At 36.1% G+C, this 20,893-nt stretch overlaps 1 protein-coding gene across 3 annotated transcripts in view; it reads left to right on the top strand.

The window, feature by feature from the left end:
• CDH18 (cadherin 18) overlaps window positions 1-20,893 on the top strand; it is a 542,660-nt gene that overhangs the window by 128,736 nt on the left and 393,031 nt on the right. For all 3 annotated transcript variants that reach the window (XM_030041847.1, XM_030041846.1, XM_030041840.1), the window contains exon 2: window positions 4,197-4,296. The gene's annotated coding sequence lies outside the window, so the exon portion shown is untranslated. The remainder of the gene's footprint in view (window positions 1-4,196; window positions 4,297-20,893) is intronic.

Raw genomic sequence — 20,893 nt, 5'->3', positions numbered from 1 at the left:
ACCTCTGCTTTCTAGTCAAATTCCCTAATATGAACCTATATTTAAACATTAAACTTCTGAATCATCTGCTGCTGAAACTAAGCTCACCACATAGCTAATGCTGAGCATGCTAGCAGTCCCTCCTATGGTAGGCACCCACGTGCTTCAGTGTAGGCATGTGCTTACACGCTTTAGTGCATATGGGAGCATTTGCTCAAAATCACAGCGGCAGTCACATGAATGCATGTGATCAAAACTTGAGAGTCCTGACTTCCACTTCTGCTTGGTAACCACTAGACTTTGTCCAATACATACAGGACAAAAACTCTCCACATGGAAGTCACTGGGAGATTTCCCATCCAGTTTCATGGCATCAAGAATTCAGCCATAATGTTTCAGAAAACAAGAAAAAGGAATATATTTATGGTTTTATTATTATCCCTAATAATGAAATAAGGACAAAGAAGAGACAATATGTGGTCTGGTCTATGTGTACATTTTATTTGTATTAATATCAATGGAATTTGAAGGTCGTGTAGTCCAACCTGTTTCTCAAAGCACTTGGTTGACAGCAGATGGCTGAGGCCTTTGTTCCTTCAAGACTTGGGTCTTGAAAACTTTTAGGATTGGAGACTGCACAGCCTCTATGGAGAGGTTATGGCCTGTTAATAGCAATGGCAGCACTGCAGTACAGGGCCGTGTGGTTAGAGGTGCAACTCACTAACGGTAAATAAAGTTTATGGTCAGAAATGTGTAATTGGAATTTGCTACCACAAATATTATCATTTGCTTCTGACCTTGGCTTCCTAGCGATTTTTGAATATATCACGTTGCATTGCTTGATGAGTAAGTTTGCAAGATGACGAGAGTTGTTTTGCTTTTCAGAGGTAAGATTTGAGGTATTTTTTCTTTGAAAGTCTGGTAGGTTTTTTGCAGAACGAAAAAAAAAAAAAAGTAATGTGTGTCCTGTACTATTAATCTCAGTTACTTCATGAATAATGTTAAACAATCCTGGAATGCAAGTTCTCTGTAATTAAGCTGTCTTCTCCAGAGTTAGCTACTCCCTTTAAGATTAAGAACTCTAGGAGCAAAAATATCTTCAAATATGTATTACTTCAAAGTAAATGAAGAGGGAGTGGTTACAAAGGCTATGATTTCATACATCCTCTCAGGCCATCAGTTGTTTTGTATGTTTTATTGAACTCTGATCTATCTAAGATAATCTTGTTGTGTGCCATACTCTCAAAAGGGCAAGGGCAGCTCACCCGAAAGTTGGAGACCTGCATTCTTCACCAGGGTGGGAGGTTGGACAGGCAGAGTGCAGAGCTGGCTGTAGGGCTGAGCATATTTTTCAGTTGAGTGATCAAGGGGAGGTCAATCTGGGAAAGCAAGCTTGCTATGCTGATATCCCTTGGTTGGTATTTTTTTCAGGAAGTTCTTCTGTTGAAGCATTTCACTGCCATTTCTGAATTCCCTCTAGACAGTCTGGTGATTCTCCACCTTCTAGAGCCATCCCCTGAAGAGGACAGGTTCTTTTCTAGTGATTTCACTTCACTATTCTTAGCATACTCGGGACTGATCTCAACTGAAGCACGCTAATGAAAGGTTTGCATGTTTTAGCTGCCTGTACACAAATCTAGTCTGAAAACATTACAGCATAGCTGAGTGGGATTTAGCAGCCTTAATGCCATGTTAGATGTCCCGTGATATTTGTCCATGGGCAGAAGACTGCTTCGGAAGGTCTACTATAGAATCCAGTTTTATATCTGACTGTCCCATTTGTATGTCACTAGATACTTATATTTAGCCAATCTCACCCACAACATTTTCTGGCTCTGAATGTCTGTCTAAAAGAAGATGGTGGCTGACCACTAATGTCCATTTGCCCTTTCAACCCAAACTCTGTAATTTCTCATATACTGATAGCTTTTCTCTATTATGATATGTGTCAGAATTTATTATTCATGTTGGGCTTATTTTTTATGCCATTGAGCTGAGCACTTGCAAGCCCAGAAAAATACGGGCTCTTAGAGATCACAACCAGTCTAATATCAGGTAATTAACTACACATTGCATTGAGAAGAAAAGTTGGATCTTGGATGTCCAAGAAACAGTGTATAGGAGTAAGAAAAACTCCTGGGCAAATTTGGGATCTTAAGAAAATACATGGACAGAAATAAATAATAAAAATATACAATGGCTTAATGTATTGGTTTGTGTTCCACTGCATGCGAATCCTGTAGCTTAGAGGAAACAAGCTCTGAAACCAGAAGCAGAACAGGTGACAGAATGAACTAACAATGACAACAGAAATTGAGGATTCATATGGCAATAATGATAATAATGACTTCTACATATCTCACTGTATGACCAGAACCTTAATACTAGTCTGGAAGTATAATTCATAAAGCTATCAATAACAGTTTGTCTAAGACTAGCCAGACACCAATTATCCCAGTGGGATATGGAAAGCAAAATCTATCCTCTAGCTCTGTGACTGCAGGAGAATTGGTAAGGGTGAGATCAGTGGAAGTGACCCAGAAAAAGTTAGCAAAGGTGAAACCAGAGAATTTAACAATGAAGAAATTTCCTAATTCTGAAGAAGAGCATGTGAAAACAGAATGGATAGGACTGTGAATCTTATAATAATTTTAAAGGGTAAACTCAACAGAACTGCTTCTGTTTCTGTTGTACGGAAGAGTTACAGGCCGATGCAGAAAAAGTCAGGTCATTGAAAACACATCCCAGGTGCTAACCAAGAATCAGCAGTCTAGTTCTAGGGCAGCTGACACTTTACCTGTAATTAGCTTACACCGTACAACATGGGTAGTGCTGGTTTGTTGTTGTTGTTTTTGGTAAAATCTAGCTGTTACTGTTTGTAGTTCCTCTGGGGTGACTAGAGATCTCTGATACTTACTACTTACATTACAAGGAGGCAAACGGGGAGCAGTAAAAATGATGTATTTGTGGAGGCATTTCTGCAACTCCTGCTAATACCTTAACCCAAACACTTGTTCAAGGGCTTTGAGGTATGTTTGAGGACTTTACTGTCAAAAGCAAGGAGGTTTCTTGACTTAGGAGATGATATCTTGTTGTGGGGAAAAACAAAACACCTGAGTGTGGAACAGAGGACTAGGCTTGCTTGTGGTTTTCATGTTTCTTATCATGAAAGATTCATGAGTAGTTTAATGCAAACAGTGCGTTTTAAGAAAGCTAACAAAGCTTCTCTGTAAATGAAGTTCAAACACAACTATATTTTACTGATGGAATTTACAGTACACTGAGTGATGTTCTATCTCACATGCTTTTTTTAGCTCATTAGTCTTCCATATATGACATACTCTTCCAGTGTCATAGATCTATAAATACTAAAGCTGAGCAAGTTAAAAAAAAAAAAAAAAATCAAATAGATAAGTTTATTTGCAGTTTTTGCATGGTATACCTACATTCTGTTTCTGGTTTCACATTAATTAAGAATCTGCATACGTGTCATTGGATTTTTCTGGTAGGGTGCTTGCAGGAATAATGCAAAAAATATTTCTTAGTGGTCTAATATATCTTTATTTAACTTTTTATTGCTTGACTTATTCACTTTTATTAGGATGATTAACTGTGAGATTAGTTAGGTGACGATAGCTATGAAAAGTCAAAATATTTCATGAGATTATATCAATATAGTGCATACTTGAGAATGCCTGGTAAATAATTAACATATATAAATGAAGAAAAGTATTCTCTAAAACAGATTTAGTTCTAAATTTGTGCAAGATCAGGACTAGATTATCTTTGTTGTTTGAGTATTTTTCATGTGTTCTGAACAGTTTCTCTCAGAATCAATACTTCCTTATTTCTCTATGGCAGTAATTAATCGTTGTTCTAAAATCAAAAGGTTTTCAAATTAGTTCATTTTCCTAAATTTAGTATGAGATATGAAATCATGAATTACTAACAAGCTAGTTACAAGCCTTGAAAATACCATTGCTGTACATTTAATTATTTCAATTAGAGTTCCAATTTTGAACAGTTGCTTAAAAATAAAAATTCATACAATACTGTAGTACTGACTTTATAGATTTGCCAGAATAAACATCTTAACATTATCTTGTCCTGCTGCAAGGGGCAGTCCAATGCCTATGATGTTGTCTGTTTACTTAAATATCATGCAAAGGAAAACATTATTATCTGATCATATTCAAAACTTTGTCGTTCTATTTCAGTGAAAGCTGCTGAATTGTCATGCTTCTGATATCTTCAGTGGAGACTTGCAAGACTATTTGACAGAAACATATTTGTAAGCTTCTTGTTAGTCATCAACTAGTAAGTAGCTTCTCATATTTTCATAGTTTTCATTCAGCTCCAATGAAGCGTTTGGGTTGTCTTACGTAAATAACATTGTTTAAAAAATATTTCACCATTATTTTCCCTTTCTTTTCTCTAAAAGCATTTTTCTCTAATGTCTGGTGCTCCTTTAAAGACTATAACACATTTAAGTTAGCATTTATAAGTGCTTTAGCAAAAAAAGGAGCATTTTCTTAGTACTCCTGTTCAGCGTCTATCAGAGTGCTGTTCAGTGACTTGTATTAGTCCCAGACCACGAAGTGTAAGTAGGAATAAGAATTCAGTGGATCGTCTGTAACAAATATACGGCTCCATTAGCCTAATAGAGGTGGTCAAGAATGGTATCTAGCAATCAATTACTAGAGTTGGTAAATCCAGTTAAGTGGTACCTGAACAGCTAGGTTCTATCAATATCCACCTGTTTGATTTTCAGATTGTCTCATTTTTCTTACTATTTTACATACTTTGTTCCTCATACCAATATTGTCTTTAATTTTTTTTTAATTCCTTTCAGAAAATTGTAAGCCACTCATTTAAAGCAAATGCTCTTGTGGTCTTGCTATACCCATTGTCTGGCATAATAATTTTTTTCATTCATATTCTTTTGCTTTGTTTCTAAACCCGAAGAAGAAAACTGGGCTGATGGGAAAGCCAGAAGTTTAAGATTTGAAGTAGGGAAATTATAGGGAAAAAAGCCCAAAATGTAAAACTTCAAAATGAGGGGAAGCTAGCTGTAACACTTCAATTCAACGGCTTTTGCTCAGAAAGCAGACTGAACCTTTTAAGAAATGATGCCGGTGGAGATGAGAGAATTGATGCAAGGTCTAGGTTACTTCTCATCAAAACATAGTGGGTTCCCGCCCCCTGAATATGTAAATGTTGCTTTAATTTTTAGCAAAAAAAATAAAAAATAACTAGTTATTTGACAATTACCTCAGTCTGAGTTGCAATATTTGAACTGGTCTTAAAAATACGTATTTGGATGTGTTTACAAAATATTATTCTGTTCTTAAATAGTCACAGTCCATGAAAACTAGCAATGCTTATTTTTTTATTTGCTATTTGGTGAAATAGAAATTACAATTTCACTGGTGGAAATATTTTCTAATGAGTCAATCCAATAATATAATCTAAATTCACCACTTAGTAATATCACAAATAAGATGTATTTCTTTGTAGGGAACAAGTGCCAAGATTATTTATTTTAGAATTCGATAGCTCAACTTGATCATGTCATTCATTACTGTTTAACTTATAAAGTAACAGAGTGAGAATTATGTCCTCATTTTTAATGCTGTTTTATTAATTTAAACCTAACAAAAATAGAGCTTGATTGAACTGATTGAGTTGGTGGGAAGGATGGTGAAATTCAAATGTTTAATTCAGTGAGCTTTCATAGAAGGCGGCAATATCTAACCTGAAGTTGGAAAGCAAAATTAGGCTTAAATTCAAGTGAAAAATAAAACAGGAATCAAGTATTAGAAATCAAAGAAAGAAAAATGAAGCTTTTTATCAGATAAGCTATCTAACCCAGGGTGAGAGTAGCTGTAGAAATTTGCTAATTTGGGATGTTTGGGGTTTTAAATCCCTCTATATCTAACCCAGGGTGAGAGTAGCTGTAGAAATTTGCTAATTTGGGATGTTTGGGGTTTTAAATCCCTCTGAGCCTTTAAATGCAGTCTGAATGTATAGACTTATAAGTTAAAATACTTTTTCGAGTTTCATAAGAAGTTAATTAAATTTACAAGTGCAGAAGTTACAACCTGAGTGTGCACATCTGTGTCATTCAAAAGGTTAGGTGAAATGATTACATGTGCCCTGCCTTCAAACATATACAACAAGGGAATGTATCCAGTCATACATCTGCTCATAGCCTGAGAAAGTTAACATAAATCATATGAATGGGGTTTTTTTGTTGGTACTACATCTAAGTAACTGCAGTGCGCATTGTGTCAGGTATGTACGACTGAGTTAAAGGAGAAGAATATTTTCAGCATGGGAATGCTACAGGTGTTTTTTCAATGTCACTGAATGTCATGAATTTTTTTCAACACTTTGAACAGTTGAATAATTTTGGTGTGCTTCTGTATTTTCTTTTATCGTATTAACATAAAAGCGAAAAAGCTCTTATAGGGAACAAAGCCAGGTTTTTATCTGGTGTCCTAAAAAAGCAAGAGGGTGATGAATATCAGTGAGCCACAGCTAAAGACATTGCTGCTTGAGTGGTGTGACACTGTGCATGATATCACCGAGTAGGTGAAAGTATAACATGGAGAGGCGGAATAAAGGCGTTCATTTATAAAGGACTCATCAGATGACACACTCACAAATTCATGATCTTTTTGACGACTATTACAATGGTGTACCTCTTCAAAGCCTTTGAAGAGCTTTAGCTGTGCAGCTTCCTTTTATGTCAGCAGGAGACATGCTTTGCTGCGATAAGATTTAGCTGACTTTCTTTCACATACTTTGTTACTGAGCAAATCAGACCTTGATCACTTTTATTATGGCACGCTATGCATTCTGAAAGTATGTTTAAGCAAGTAATAGATTCCTAAAGTAATGAAGCAAATTATAAGTAATCAGTGTAAGTTTTCATATTTTCTTAGCAGTTTCATTTTCATTTGTAGTTTTATGTAGTATCATTCCGTGAACACTCTTAACAAGAGTTTTTCAGTATCTCATTGATGCTACTATTTTATCCTTGGTTCATATTTCCTTTTTCTTTTACTTAGAAGAAAAGAAGAAAATTTGTTTTCAGGACCTTGGATTACTAGTTACAAAGGGAACAAAACTACTTCCTTCTCAGCTGGAGTTAAAATTCTATTGACATTATTAGTTTTAGGACTGGATTCTACAGACCTGATACTGTCCAGTGAGCTGAGAGCGCGTTGTACATGCTCAGTAAATACCCGTCGTATGTGCTTTTAGGAAAGAAAAAAAAAATAAAAATTCATCTCTCACAAATATTTGCTGTTTTAGTAAAAGCACTCTTGCATATAAGAAAAAGATTATACTGACAAAAAGTAGCATGTTGTACTATAGTATGAGAGAATAAACCACCGGCTGTACTACAGCAGGACTTGAAGCTCCTGAGCTTAAAGGAAAAGTAGCTGTTGACCAGCATTCAGTCATTTTAGTTTGAAGGCAAACTGGGCCATGGAAGAAATTCAGACACGTTTCTATGGTGTTGGTTTCTAATAATATCAGAAGGGTTGTTATGGTTGTAAGAAATGTGATATCACCTTTGTTTGAAGGACCTCCACTGACCAGGGAGGATGAGTTGGTCCGGACACAGCTATATTGGCTTTAAGGTATAGGAACACTTTCCTGTGGCAGGGAATGATCATCTTTTGATTCAGGACAGTTTAAGATTCTCTAAGATGTATTGACATGAACTGGGGTGCAAGCCAGCTGCTCTGCTGTATCCTGAAGAAATGTAAACAGTCTAAAATGCAAGATGAATTTTAAAAAATGCATGGGTGAATTGTGAATAGGTAGCAGCACTTGTAACAGGGGTTTTCAATTAAATTTGTCACAGGAGTGTGATAGAGCGCTAGATTAGGAACTGGCACCTTGTATGTGAAAACAAATGAGGTGAAGAGGCATATGTCTAGAAATGAATATGTATCTTTAAAAATGTAGTAGCTTCACAGAAACACGGTGTGCTAAGACTTAATTGACTGATTTGTGATTAAAGGTTAGGAGAGCGCAAGTATACATGTAACAGTGATAGAAGACAATTAATTCCTACCCAGACTGGAAAACCAGTTAGCTTTAAAGTGATGCAGGGAGGGGAGACTTTCTGTTTTGTTTCTTTCTGATGATTCACTGCAAGATCCAGGCACAGTCCAAACCTGATTGGTTGATTTTACAAAATGTATTCAGCACATGAGCTTATGAAAAGTAGCTAGTAGAAATGTATTTCAACTCTGAAGAAATACACCCAGTTAACCTCTTTTTCAGTCTGTTAAAAAGTAAGTAGTCTCAACAGAACACAGTTTCTGATCAGCATTTGGACCCAATGCTCTCTTCTGCAAAAGTGGTAGATAGCATCTCTTAACGCTTGCGGTCTAATAAGTTCTGCCACTTCCCTAAGAATCATACTGAGAAATAATTAAGTACAATTTTGGATTTTGCCAAATTTGGATTATAACCATTTATAAAAGGACTGAAAAAGATGCTAATTTCTATCATTTATAAACCTATAGATATAAAAAAATTACACGATGAAATTATATTTCACTATTTGTAAATAATTAAAAAAAAAAAATTAAACACCATCAAATTTCCCAGTCATAAGGTATGCTATTCAGGTATTGCAAACTTTAGATTTGACTGCTAAGAACGAGCTGTTTAGATTAATGGTTGGCTTAGTGTTGTTTGCTTTTTTAATTAAGCAGAAAAAATAAAAGCTGTGTATTTAGGAAGATGCTTTCATGCTTGGAGTTTAACTTTTCCTGCAGAAATATAATGTGAAAGGAGTGTTTGAACAGTAAATTACAATAATAAATACTACAGTATACGCTTACTGTTTGGCATATCATTCCTTTTTCCTTTTGAATGACTCGTGTTTAGACTTAAACATCTTGATTCAGGTTATACAATTCTAAATAGATGCAAAAGGAAAGGGATTTGAGGTAGACATGCTATGAAAACTGGAGAAGATTTTGGTTGCAATATGAAGACAAACTGTGTGTGTGATTAATATTCAGCGAGGCCGATGAAAATTTAATTCAACTAATTTAGGTAACAGAGCATCTCATTTTCTTTTGCACTCCCAGTATAAATGCTATTTTCATCTCTATGGTGGTTCATATCAGCTAATTCCTGCACAACTACAGTTGCTGACAGTGGAAAAAATGTTGTCTTTGCTCTTACAAGTACTCTTTGAAGCCTACTGAGCAACATTGGCACAGACTGTTAGTAATAATTGAAATTACTTTTCTGAAAGTAACTTATCTCATCCTAACACACCTTATATTTTTGTCTGCTGTAATTTTCTTTCTTGTGGCCCTTTCTGGAAATACAAAGAAAGCCATAGTGAATAAGTATAGAATGCAGGATTCATTAAAATCTGTTTGAACATTGTGCAGACGATGTGCTGGGAAAAACACACAGAATGAATATTGATTTGTAATGTGTGTTGGGAGTGGAAGAATGATGTATTTCAGAAGAAGTTTGCCTTTGATTATTTAAAATATTCCTTCTGGTTTTACTGTAAAAAAAAAAAAAAAAAAAAAAAAAAAATCTGTGTAGGACTGTGAAGAATCTTCTATATTTTTAAACAATTGTTAGAAATGGATTAGCAGGAATCTGTGTGCTTATTAAAGGATGATAAATATAGTGTCTTTTCAGTAAGAGGGCAGCAGGCAGAATTCTGGATTTTGGGCTCTTTTTTTGTTTTGTTTTGGGGTTTTTTTTTGAGATTAAAAATGGAATGCTCCTGTTAGAATGCATGTTCAACAGATGAAGAATATGAGGGGTTTTTCTTCACTTTTTGTGGTGTGTGGTGTTTTGGGGTTTTTGGGTGCATATATACAAATCTCAGGTAAGCGTGTCTGAAATCTAGTTAAAATAAGGCTATCCTTTTTGCGTGCCCCGGAAGTCCACACAAGGACTGTGCAAATTTCAACAATCAGAGGAATTACAACTGTTAGTAAAATAGAGCGGCGAAGTAGGTGAATAACATACAAAATCTGTTACTGTAGTTTTTTTAAGCTTCTCAGGAATGTCTGTCCCTTTTCTCTTGCTTTGCCCCAATAACCTGGGAAACAAGTTTTTTTTAAAAATTCACAGAAAGATGAAATTCAGTTTATTACCCCAGAGTATAAGTCAGTATATTTTTCATTATGTCCTTGCTCTTTCATGCTCTCTCTGGCCCTATGAGTCTTTGTGTTCCGGGCAGAATTTAACAGAATTTCAGGCAAAGAGGGGCCACGATTTTCCCTCCCGGCACAAGGTGTGACTGCTGATCCACGGCTGGGTCTCTTGGGACATCAGGAGGAGTCAGCTGAGAAGAATGGAACTGAGCCAGGTTACTCATGTTTTAACTGACTGCTCAAATCGCTGACCTACTATAGCATGGGGAGTACCCCATTACCACCATCATATCTTAAAAATTAAGGGGTGGCTTCTACTTTTTTCTATGCAGCTTGGTCTGATGGATCTGCTTAATAAATTCATTAAACTGTGCTTTGATCTTATTTTAATGTTTTCCTACTTTTTTGTCAGAGTTGAGCAGAAAGAGTGAGAGCGCGACACTTTTCTGGATTTTTTTGGCAATGTTTATTGTTTCTGAAGGAGTACATAGCATGAGGAATCATTGTAAAATTCTGTAACTTTCGAAGGATTTCCATGCCATTTTTGTATAAGCAGATGATAAAGGTGAGGTGCACAGTACAGACTAATGGGAGACAGCTGACTGCAGATTTTGTTGATTATTAATTATGTGCAGGCTTTATGATTAACTCATTATTTAAAAACAATTAAGTATCCCTTGACAGACTCCTGAATTGTACATAGTTACAATAATTGCTGAAAATATTTTTGAGAGGTTGTTCCAGAATACTTACTGTGATATGTGCTTAACCTTGTCTAAAAGTTGTGAAAAGAAAATAATTAATGTTTAGTTATATACATACACGTATTAAAGATGTTATGCTTTCATAAAGTAAATTGGGACCATCCAATGCTTAAATACTGGCTGCAGATTTGAAGAAATAAACTGCCTTTGCTCTGTGGACAGTAATTACAACATGTGTCTAGTGTACTTACTTTTCTGATTTGGAATATGAAGCGCTCTGGTTCTCAGAAAGTGAGGTTTCAGTTATGGGACAGAGAATGAATGGACAGAAGTACCAGGATTATTTCATTATGTTGATGTGCTTTTTAGTTACAGAGGTCTACCTCATGCAAAATATTTTTAAACAGTATGGGATTTACTAAAAGAGACACTCAATCCAGGTTGCATGTACAAGTCCTTGTGTGTGAAGATTCCCTAACCAGAGTCCTCTTGGACATCTCACTGGATATCTGCTTTTCTTCAGAGTCCAGAGTCTTTTTCGCTGTAGAGATTGCCCTTTGAAGGCAACATACAGCTTTAAGGCTGTGATTTAAATTTCAAACATAGTATATTTTCCTTAGCCCTCTATGCTTAGTTTCTCCCAAATGCATGTTAGAATTGATTTTTTTTCCCTGTTCTTAGTAGTATGCTTTAAGAGATACTCTATGGTAATATGTTGACCCTGAGCAGTAGGACGGGAGATAGTCACAAATGTGAGTACTTGGCTCTTTGACATTATTTATCATATATTATTTTAGCCCTTTTAGTTTTCCTCTGCAAGCTGTGTAAGGCAAGCAGCCCACTCTGCTTGCATATCCTTGCTCTGTATGAAACGCTTCTACATGCTGCCATTTTTGCTACTAGCCAAAATGCAAACATGAATTTTAAAGACTGGGATCTGTACTATCTTACTCTTGTTTGGACATTTATTCCAAAGCAAACGAGAACAAAGCTGTACTAAATCAGAATGATAGCCTTTTGTATGGTTGTAGTTCACTTTATAAAGTGCTGCGTGGTGTAGAGTCATTTGGTAAATACCGACGTGCTCTAGCACTGACGAGCCCCTCTTTTGACTCCCAGAAGCAGAAAGTGATTTATATAAGCTGTCACAGTTTTAACAGTAGAAATGCTCTCTTCCTCAGTGCTCTGAGAATTGAGTTGCTTGGCTTTTGAATATAAAATCCAATGAAGTAGGAACTGTATTGAATGGCAGTATGAATTTTTAGGTAATGAAAACGTTGTGTCAGCAGATAATGGTTGGAAAGCAGATTCCCTCAAACCATTTTAATGTGTTTATTCATGTTTTTTCCTAGCCAGCATTATGCCCTTATAATTTAGTTTTCTCTCAATTGTATACACGTTCATTATCAAGAGGTAGTTTAACCTATCTTTGTATTCTTTCCAAAAAGAGAAGACTCATTTTTTTCCCCCTCATAAGTTAATCACAGTTATGCTAATTCAGTTTATTACCTGTTTTTGTCTGGAAGATGCTAAGACAGAAGCAGTGGAAGTAGTTCAGGACTTTTGTCAACATCATAGTCTTACAGAATTAAACAGGCCACATTGATGAAAATAGGAATTTTATATATAAGGAAGAAAGGTACATTGCTCACTCTGCAAACTTCATTTTTTACCATATACTCACTGAAACTATAACTTCGCTCCATGTAACTTCAGTGGTGAATTCAGACCTATTAGTTTGTGGACAGTGTAATGAAAAAGTTCACAGGCAGATTCCTGCTTATTTTGGTTTCCTCAGTTTTAGTTTACTGAGTTTATTTTGAGACCCTGCATTTCTAAAATGTTTGGGAATCTGTTTGCTGATCTCAGGTTGATTACACAGATATGAAGGAACTTAGAATATCAAATTCATTTATGCAAACACTGATACTCAGATGTTTTCTCTGGAGAATATCCCTTGTCTCTAGAATAAAGTTTATTTTCTAATGCTATTTGCTGTCATAGGATTTTACTTGCAGAGAGTGCCCTATCATATTGATATGTTCTTATTTATATCTCTTCTCACCAAAAGCGGTTATTGTTATTCCCTACAGTGCCACTACAACAAAACTTACCAGCAGCAGGCCTTTTATTTCTCATTACACGTTTTTCTACTTTTCAGATACTGCTTTCTGAAACATACTTTCTCAGTGTGCTAACTGAAGTATTTGTGTCAGTGGTTTATAAACAGCAAAAAAAGGGCTTCTGGTAGAAGGGGAAATCCTTGGCTTATTGTTCCTGTTGCTTGCTGTGAATACTCTAAGGAAAATTTCCAATCAACTTGTGAATGGGAACAGTGCCCACATAGCAGTTGGCTATGAGTGTAAGCATACAGAAGACCATGTCCATGCATTAAATCTGTTTACCTAGGGCAGAGTTCCCAGGCTAAAATTTCGTGTATCTGCAACTTTTGTGCCAATGATTGAAAGGATATGCTGCTATTAGTCATCTTCTAAAGAAGTCTAACTGTGAGAAATAGTAACATTTTTCTTATCTGCATAAAAAGTCTTCCGTAAAGATAGAACAATTTTTTTGTTGTTTTGTTGCATATGGGATTAACAAGGATGTTTTAAATTTCTTTTTAAAATTGTTAAGTGGGAATTTTAAATAAGACCAACAAGAATAAATGTATTATCATCTAACAGAAGATGAATCGTTACATAAAATTAACATAGTTGTGTCCAAATTGTCATAGCGTTAATAAATGAAAGTGAGATTCATTGGTTCCCCAGATAATTTTTGTTGTTGTTGTTGAAAGACTGTTTTATAATCATATCCTCTAATGCTTATATGTATTGTTAGATTGCTGCAAAGGAACTTGCTCACATGGACACATTTGCAGAATGTCACCATTGGTTTGCTTCATTAGAGTCTGTTCCTCTGTTGCTTCTTATGGGAGAGAATTATCATTCTCATTTATTTCACAACACTGTTGTGTGTGTTGATAAAATCAGCAAACAATTCCAGGGTAATCTGTTCTAGATACTTGATCTTGAATCGCATTTTTCTTATCAGCTACACATGAATGTATAATTTGAAAAAAATATAGATATTAAATCTACTTAGCAGTCCTGATCAAGTGAAATAATCAATAGGTGGTCTTAAAAACCTTGAAGAAAAGAAAAATGATGGAAACTGACTACAGTGTTTGAATGAGTACAGAATTATTATTTTTTTTTTAAACTGTAAGTAGAACTAGTGTCCCTATACTTTAAACTACATGAAAATCACAGCTAGGATGATTAACTGAAACTTATTATCGAATTATTACTGAGGTCAAAGCTATACTATTTGAATAACAGCATTATTGAAAGCATTATTAAATTAAGAGATTTTTACTATTAACATCAGTGTAATAGAAAGACATAATACTTTACAACTTGATTTTTGCTATTCAGCTCTTCTGTATTTTAGAACTTTTTCAGCTTGGGCTCTTGCAGTTTTAAAATACATATTTAAATATAAATTTAAAGATATTTGTTATTCAAAAGATTAGATGTTGAAGGCTGCAAACCTTTGTTTGATGGATTGAAGTCTGGAGGAAAAAAAAACTGAAAATATGATGTCCATTTATTCCTTTGGGAAGAGGAGGTAGTGTCAGCTATTTTCTTCTGTATTCAATATTATTTATGCTGGTGAGAATGTAATCTTTTGGGAAAACGGAAATCTCATTGCTTCTTCAGGTCTAGTATTCTTTGCAAAACAGTCAAGTAGCGATACTGAGACTCCAAAAAAGCTTGGTTCCTGCCAGGATGAGATTACTTTATTGTCTAAATGAAGGTAATCTGTGGGAGGCATTTTTTGAAAGCAGCATTCAAAGCACAGACTGGTTTTATTTTGGATTACAGAAACGTCTGCAAACATTCCACTGGGCGGAACATTTGATTAAAACTGTTATGTTTTTTGGGTCTGTTACAGACACTGGGCAGAAATTGGTTGACTTCAGAAGGCAGGTCCCTAGGCATAAGGTACTACCATCTGAGTAAAGATAGTAAAATCTTTTATCTAGATAAGTTAAAGTAACTTAGGGAATGCATTATTTGTTTTAAGACAGGGCTTTCCATAAACTTATTTGAACTTCAGTATTGAAAAACATGCTTACCGTTTGAATTTTGCAGAATAGTGTATGGTATTTCAAGAGCTAGGAGGGACGTGATTTCAGGTACATAGCAATTCCATTTTAGGCAGGATATGGAATGAAGGATTTCTGACTTAATTTTCTTCTCCTGCTTGCAGCATATATACATTGTGAACTGATTCCATCATCCTCTCCCCTACAAAAAAAAACTTGTTCTAAAAGGCTCTTGCAAATGATTCTGTGTTCAGTTGCTCCATAGCAAGCAACATGTTCTGCATTTTTACATTTTATGGTTTGGAAACTAACAGAAACAATAGCAAGGCTCTTTTTTTTTTTTTTTTTTTTGTTGTTGTTGTTAATACGTTAATCATTAACATCTGATTACATTATACAGTGTGTAGTCTGGACTACAACAGAATTACTTAGCTTCAAATAAAACTTTATCAGTTTAGCAAGCTATGTATATTTTTGCTTGGTTTTAATAAATTAGCCATATCTGCTTGTTTACTTTGTTATATTTACTCACAAATCTTTGTCTAGGCAGTGAATTAAAATATCTCTATTTAAGATCTTAACAGCATTCAAAATTAATTTAATAAAATGAACAATGCTTAGTACAACTATTATAGCCTAAAGTAATTTGAATAATTGAATACCACTTTGTCTAGAGAAAACCATTTGTAGCAGCACTTGCTTTTCTAAAGGAAAGCAGAATGAAAACTCCAAATGTTATGTTGATAAATGTTTTGTAAAACCTGCTGATCCCATTGCGTATGTGTGGATAAAGCATCTAGACACTGACATTCTCTTAATGTTATTTATAGCTGCAGCAAAAAGCAAATGATAAGTGCACTCAAGCGCACAGAATGTTAAGTGTTTAAGATGGCAGCTTAAAAAGAGATCTACATACTCAGAGGAGAAATAGCCTTTAGGGTGTTCACAGCAGGAGGAACCCCAGAGAGCAGATGAAAGCAGGTGTAGAAATGACAGAGTAATTCTTCTTTCCATTGAAGATGTTGAGAGTTTAGTTCAAGGGACTGCAGTTTCAATCTACTCATTTTTCAGTTTCCTTTCTTTGACTTCTGCTGTGATTAGAAAGGATTATAATAAAATATTTAGTTGGGAGAAGATGCAAATTAGGTCATCTGCCATAGTGACCTTGTAGATACGATGAAAACTTCACAAGAAAATACCCAACAAAGGGAAAAAACCCCAAACCTGCAATTATAAACTGGGGGGGAGGCAATTCAAACCAGACAGAAACCTAGAACATCTGCCAAAATAACACACTTACACTAGACCATGACGCTTTGATGAAAGGTTAGTAAAATGTATACAGTACATGGAAAAGGAAGACATTTGTATACCATATACACTGATTAACAATGGCTATCACATTTATTTGCCTGAAGAAAACCAAGCTGAGGGACACCAAGCTGAGCGGTGTGGTTGACATGCCTGAGGGATTGGATGCCATCCAGAGGGACCTGGACGAGCTGGAGAAGTGGGCCCACGTGAACCTCATGAGGTTCAACAAGGTCAAATGCAAGGTCCTGGACATGGGTTGGGGCAACCCCCGGTATCAATACAGGCTGGGGGATGAAGGGATTGAGAGCAGCCCTGCCGAGAGGGTCTTGGGGGTACTGGTGGATGAAAAGCTGGACGTGACCCAGCAATGTGGCTCGCAGCCCAGAAAGCCAACCCTGTCCTGGGCTGCATCCCAAGCAGCGTGGGCAGCAGGTCGCGGGAGGGGATTGTGCCCCTCTGCCCCGCTCGGGTGAGACCCACCTGCAGTCCTGCGTCCAGCTCTGGGGTCCTCAGCACAGGAGAGACATGGACCTGTTGGAGCGGGCCCAGAGGGGGGACACAGAAATGGTCAGAGGGCTGGTACCCCTCTCCTATGAGGAAAAACAGAGAGAGTTGGGGTTATTTAGCCTGGAGAAGAGAAGGCTCCAGGGAAACCTTACTGCGGCCTTTCAATACTTAAAGGCAGCTTTCAAGAAAGATGGGGACAGACATTTTAGCAGGGCCTGCAGTGATAAGACAAGGGCTGACAGTTTTAAAGTAAAAGAGAGTAGATTCAGACTAGATTTAAGGAAGAAATTTTTTACGATGAGGGTGGTGAAACGCTGGCACAGGTTGCGCAGAGAGGTGGTAGATTCCCCATCCCTGGAAGTGTTCAAGGTCAGGTTGGACGGGGCTCTGAGCAACCTGAAGATGTCCCTGCTTGGTGCAGGGCGGGGGCGGACTAGATGACCTTTAAAGGTGCCTTCCAACCCAAACTATTTTATGATTCTAATCTATGTTAAAAATAATCTCTCATACTCCATCAGCTACTTTAATCACTTCACTTTAATCATGATGTGGCTTAGAAGTTCAGCTTTATTTAGTCCACCATTTCAGCTACTCTGATGTGTCACATGGAGAAAACAAATATATCAGCCCACAGTAGCTACTGTTTTGACCTAAGATGTCAGGGGTAGTTTGGGGGAATAAAGATAAGAAAACTTTCCAGTACAGTTCTCTTCTAAATACTTAAATGTATTTACAGTAAACTTAACCTCATCTAAGTGAATTGTTCTGTGTGCACATGCAGATTTTAACATAGTAATTGAACTACCAGTATTTACAGCAGTGTGCCAGCAGAAATTCTTCCAGACATTCCTTTCGGAGATACTTTAAATCCATTGTATCCTTTGTCTCACATTGGGTTTATTTTTAAAAATATGTGTTTAGATAATATTATGTATGTATTTTTCACTAAGTTCGCCATTAGTAGGAAACAACACATACACGGGAAAGCTGTTTTTCATGTTTTGGGAAAGGTCCATCTTCCTTGTAATGAAGAGAAACACTTAAGGCTAAAGCTTTTACTTCTCTTCTTCTGCTGACTAATGACAATGTCATGGGGAATAACCCGATCTTGCTGCTGCATTATGTTACCAGGGTTGCTTGTGTGAACATGTGTGTGATACTGCCTTGTGGCTGTTGTAAGGAAGGAGTGAAGGTATTGGCCAGTGAACGAATGGTTCTTCCAACAGAGTGTAGTAATTGCATTTTTGAAGTGGTCCAGAATCCAAGCCTATGTCCTCGTGTGTGTTTGCTGTAAATTGGAATTTTTGTTATTGGCATCTCAGAGATTTCCTACCTCAGTATTTTCAACACTGGCAAAATCCCATTTCTGTCTGTTTTCAGCCACACTAACAAATGCCATAAACTTTGTTGAAAAAGGAATTGCATTTCCTAAGATTTTTGTCAATGCTTCCCTACATTGTACATTATAATAGCAAACAGAGAATCATCATCCACTCTGCAGGGACCAGGCAACTCAGCAGCAGGAGGAAACTATAATTTACTGTAAGGCAAGGAATGAAATTACCTAACAGTTGCCAGGCTTATGTCTTACAAGTACAGCAAGAAGAGAAGAACATGGTTTGGTTGGTTTTATTTTTGTATAATTTGTGTATAATGCAGAAAAAAGTAAGCTGTAAGAATAGATTGACAGTGTTAATGGTTGAACTTGATCTTAAGGGTCTTCTCCAACGAAAATGTTTCTATGATTCTAATAGATTGCTACAAATACAAATAATCTTGTACCAGAGCTTAATGAAATCAGTAAAACTCTGATGTTATTTGGATTTCCCTGCTTACAGAGATGATCAGCTCTGAGCTTTCTATTTAGTATACACCCAGAGAACAAGTCTGGTCAGTAAAAAAATCCTCATCCAAGCTAGTGGAGAAAGAGTTATCTCTACTTCCCGTGTGGCTGCTATGAATGGCTTACATGCCAGCATGCAGTGCTGTAACAGTTTCTTGGATGTTTTGGGTTTTTTATTATTATTATTATTTATATATATTTTCACTGCTGAAACATTGGTGGCCATACATATGCAGATGGCCTTGATTAATTAGCCCAGTGACTTTGATCATGCTCTGGTTGTAGCTTAGCCACTGTATTACAGGGTTTCTGTGATATAAATAGGCAGAAGCATTATTGCTGAAGGCATGAGAAATATTTACTGATTTTGTTTACTACTGTCAGTTAGAAGTGTCAGGCCTGACCTAGGCAAAAGCCTAAAAAAGGCAAACAGTAATAGCTGGCAAATGCAAATAAAAAGGAGGGGAATTTGCATTTAAGCCCGTAAAAGAGGAAGGGCAAGAGGAAGAAAGAGAGGGAGACCTCTTGCGGTTTTTAAAGATAGAGAGTAGGAAAATATATTAGTGGTAATTGACTGGAAGCAATGAAAAATTAAATGTAAATGGCTGGAAAAATTGCTTTATTCCTTAACATTGCCCAAGAACCTGTGTGGAAGAGAAGAACTGGGGGGAAAAAATAAATAAAAGAATGATCACAATGGTAAGAGAAAGGGAAAGACAGAGCAACCTCTAGTATGTAGCAAAATAGCATATAGCAACAGTAAAAGACAGGTGAGCTTTTTTTTTTTTGCCTTTTTTTTTTTTTTTTTTTTTTTTTTTTTTTTTTTGATGAATGGTAGCAGAGCATAGCCAGAAAACAGATGTATGGGTTATATTTGAGAAGTGGGATATGTGATATAAACCAGGTTGCTTCCTGCATTCAGATTGTTTCAGATAATAGAAAAGGATAGCTCCACATATACCACTCGATATATATATACTTTGTGTGTGTGTTTATGTGTGTGTGTATATATATGCATATATATACACATACGTGTGTGTATGCATGCATATGGAGAGTTGGCTATGGGTCCAAATCTGCTGCGAATGTTCTTTTTTTTTAATATATATATATTTAATTTTTAATTGTACACGTTTATTTTGTTTGCCATGGTTGTATTTCATTTACTTAGGTTGCTTCGCTCTTCTGTGTCCTTACTTTGATTATGTTCTTAGAATAATAAGGGAAACAAAACATTTGTAGTTTAAGATGAAATTTAATCAGTTTGTTGAAGAGACTGACATAATGCTAAAACAAATAAAGGTGTATGCTGGAAGACCAAAGAGCTCTTTCTAATCCTGGATGTTTCTTAAATCCCATCATAAGATGCTACTGCTTCCCACAGCCTGCTTTCCAGCATTAAACTGGCAGAAATGTAGGCATGATATTCTCACTCTCTTCTCTTTAAGAATGTAAACCAACACCCCTCAGAACATACACATGTGAAACTCCTGTGAGTTAATTGCTCTAAGATTTATAATGTAGGCCTGATAGTGAATCTCTCACAAATAGACAATTACTTGAATGAATAACATGTTTAAAGTCAACAGCTATGTAATATCTGTATGCTTCAAAGAGCTTTACTGAGTTAGAAAGTATCTCTGCTAATTTCAGTAGAACTTAAATAAAGCCCTTGTATACTTGGTCCATATGTTATTATAGGTGGTGACGTTTCCCAACTTGTCAATTTTTAGGTCTATAGCTAGAAAGTTGCAATGAAAGAGTTCCTTTTGTTTTGCATGCTAAAGAGAATCAGAAAGGGAGCACAATGATATTCATTGAACGTGGGATGCTTCAATAAAAAATTATATCAACAAAGACAAATTTTGAGATTAGTGGAATATTTGTATTTTTATTCTGCCTCTTGGCCCCCTATTATAAGTTGATATAAAGAAATAATTCAGCCATGCAGATGTGTGCAACTTTCAAATATTATCTCATTTGTTGTACTTGAGTTTTCTGTTGAATATATTGATGCTACTCACCTTCTCTGAAGCATCCACTGTAAATGTGCCACCTTAAAATAACTACTTTAATTGAAATATTCTCCTCCAACACATAAACACCTGGACACTGCTATGCCTTTTCAGAACTTTGTACTATCTGCCCTGTCTGCATAAGGTCATCATCTTCTTTTACCTTTGATGTCTTCTTAACTGTCCTACCGGTGGTGTGCCTTGTTCTTGTCTTTTCCCAAGTTGCTTCTGCCTCTGTTTTTGAAGAATTCAGTGTGGAC

This window comes from Aquila chrysaetos, chromosome 18, assembly GCF_900496995.4.
Source record: "Aquila chrysaetos chrysaetos chromosome 18, bAquChr1.4, whole genome shotgun sequence".
Taxonomy (NCBI): Eukaryota; Metazoa; Chordata; class Aves; order Accipitriformes; family Accipitridae; genus Aquila; species Aquila chrysaetos.
Note: the sequence above shows the minus strand (reverse complement) of the source record. Positions and strands in the feature narration are given on the sequence as shown.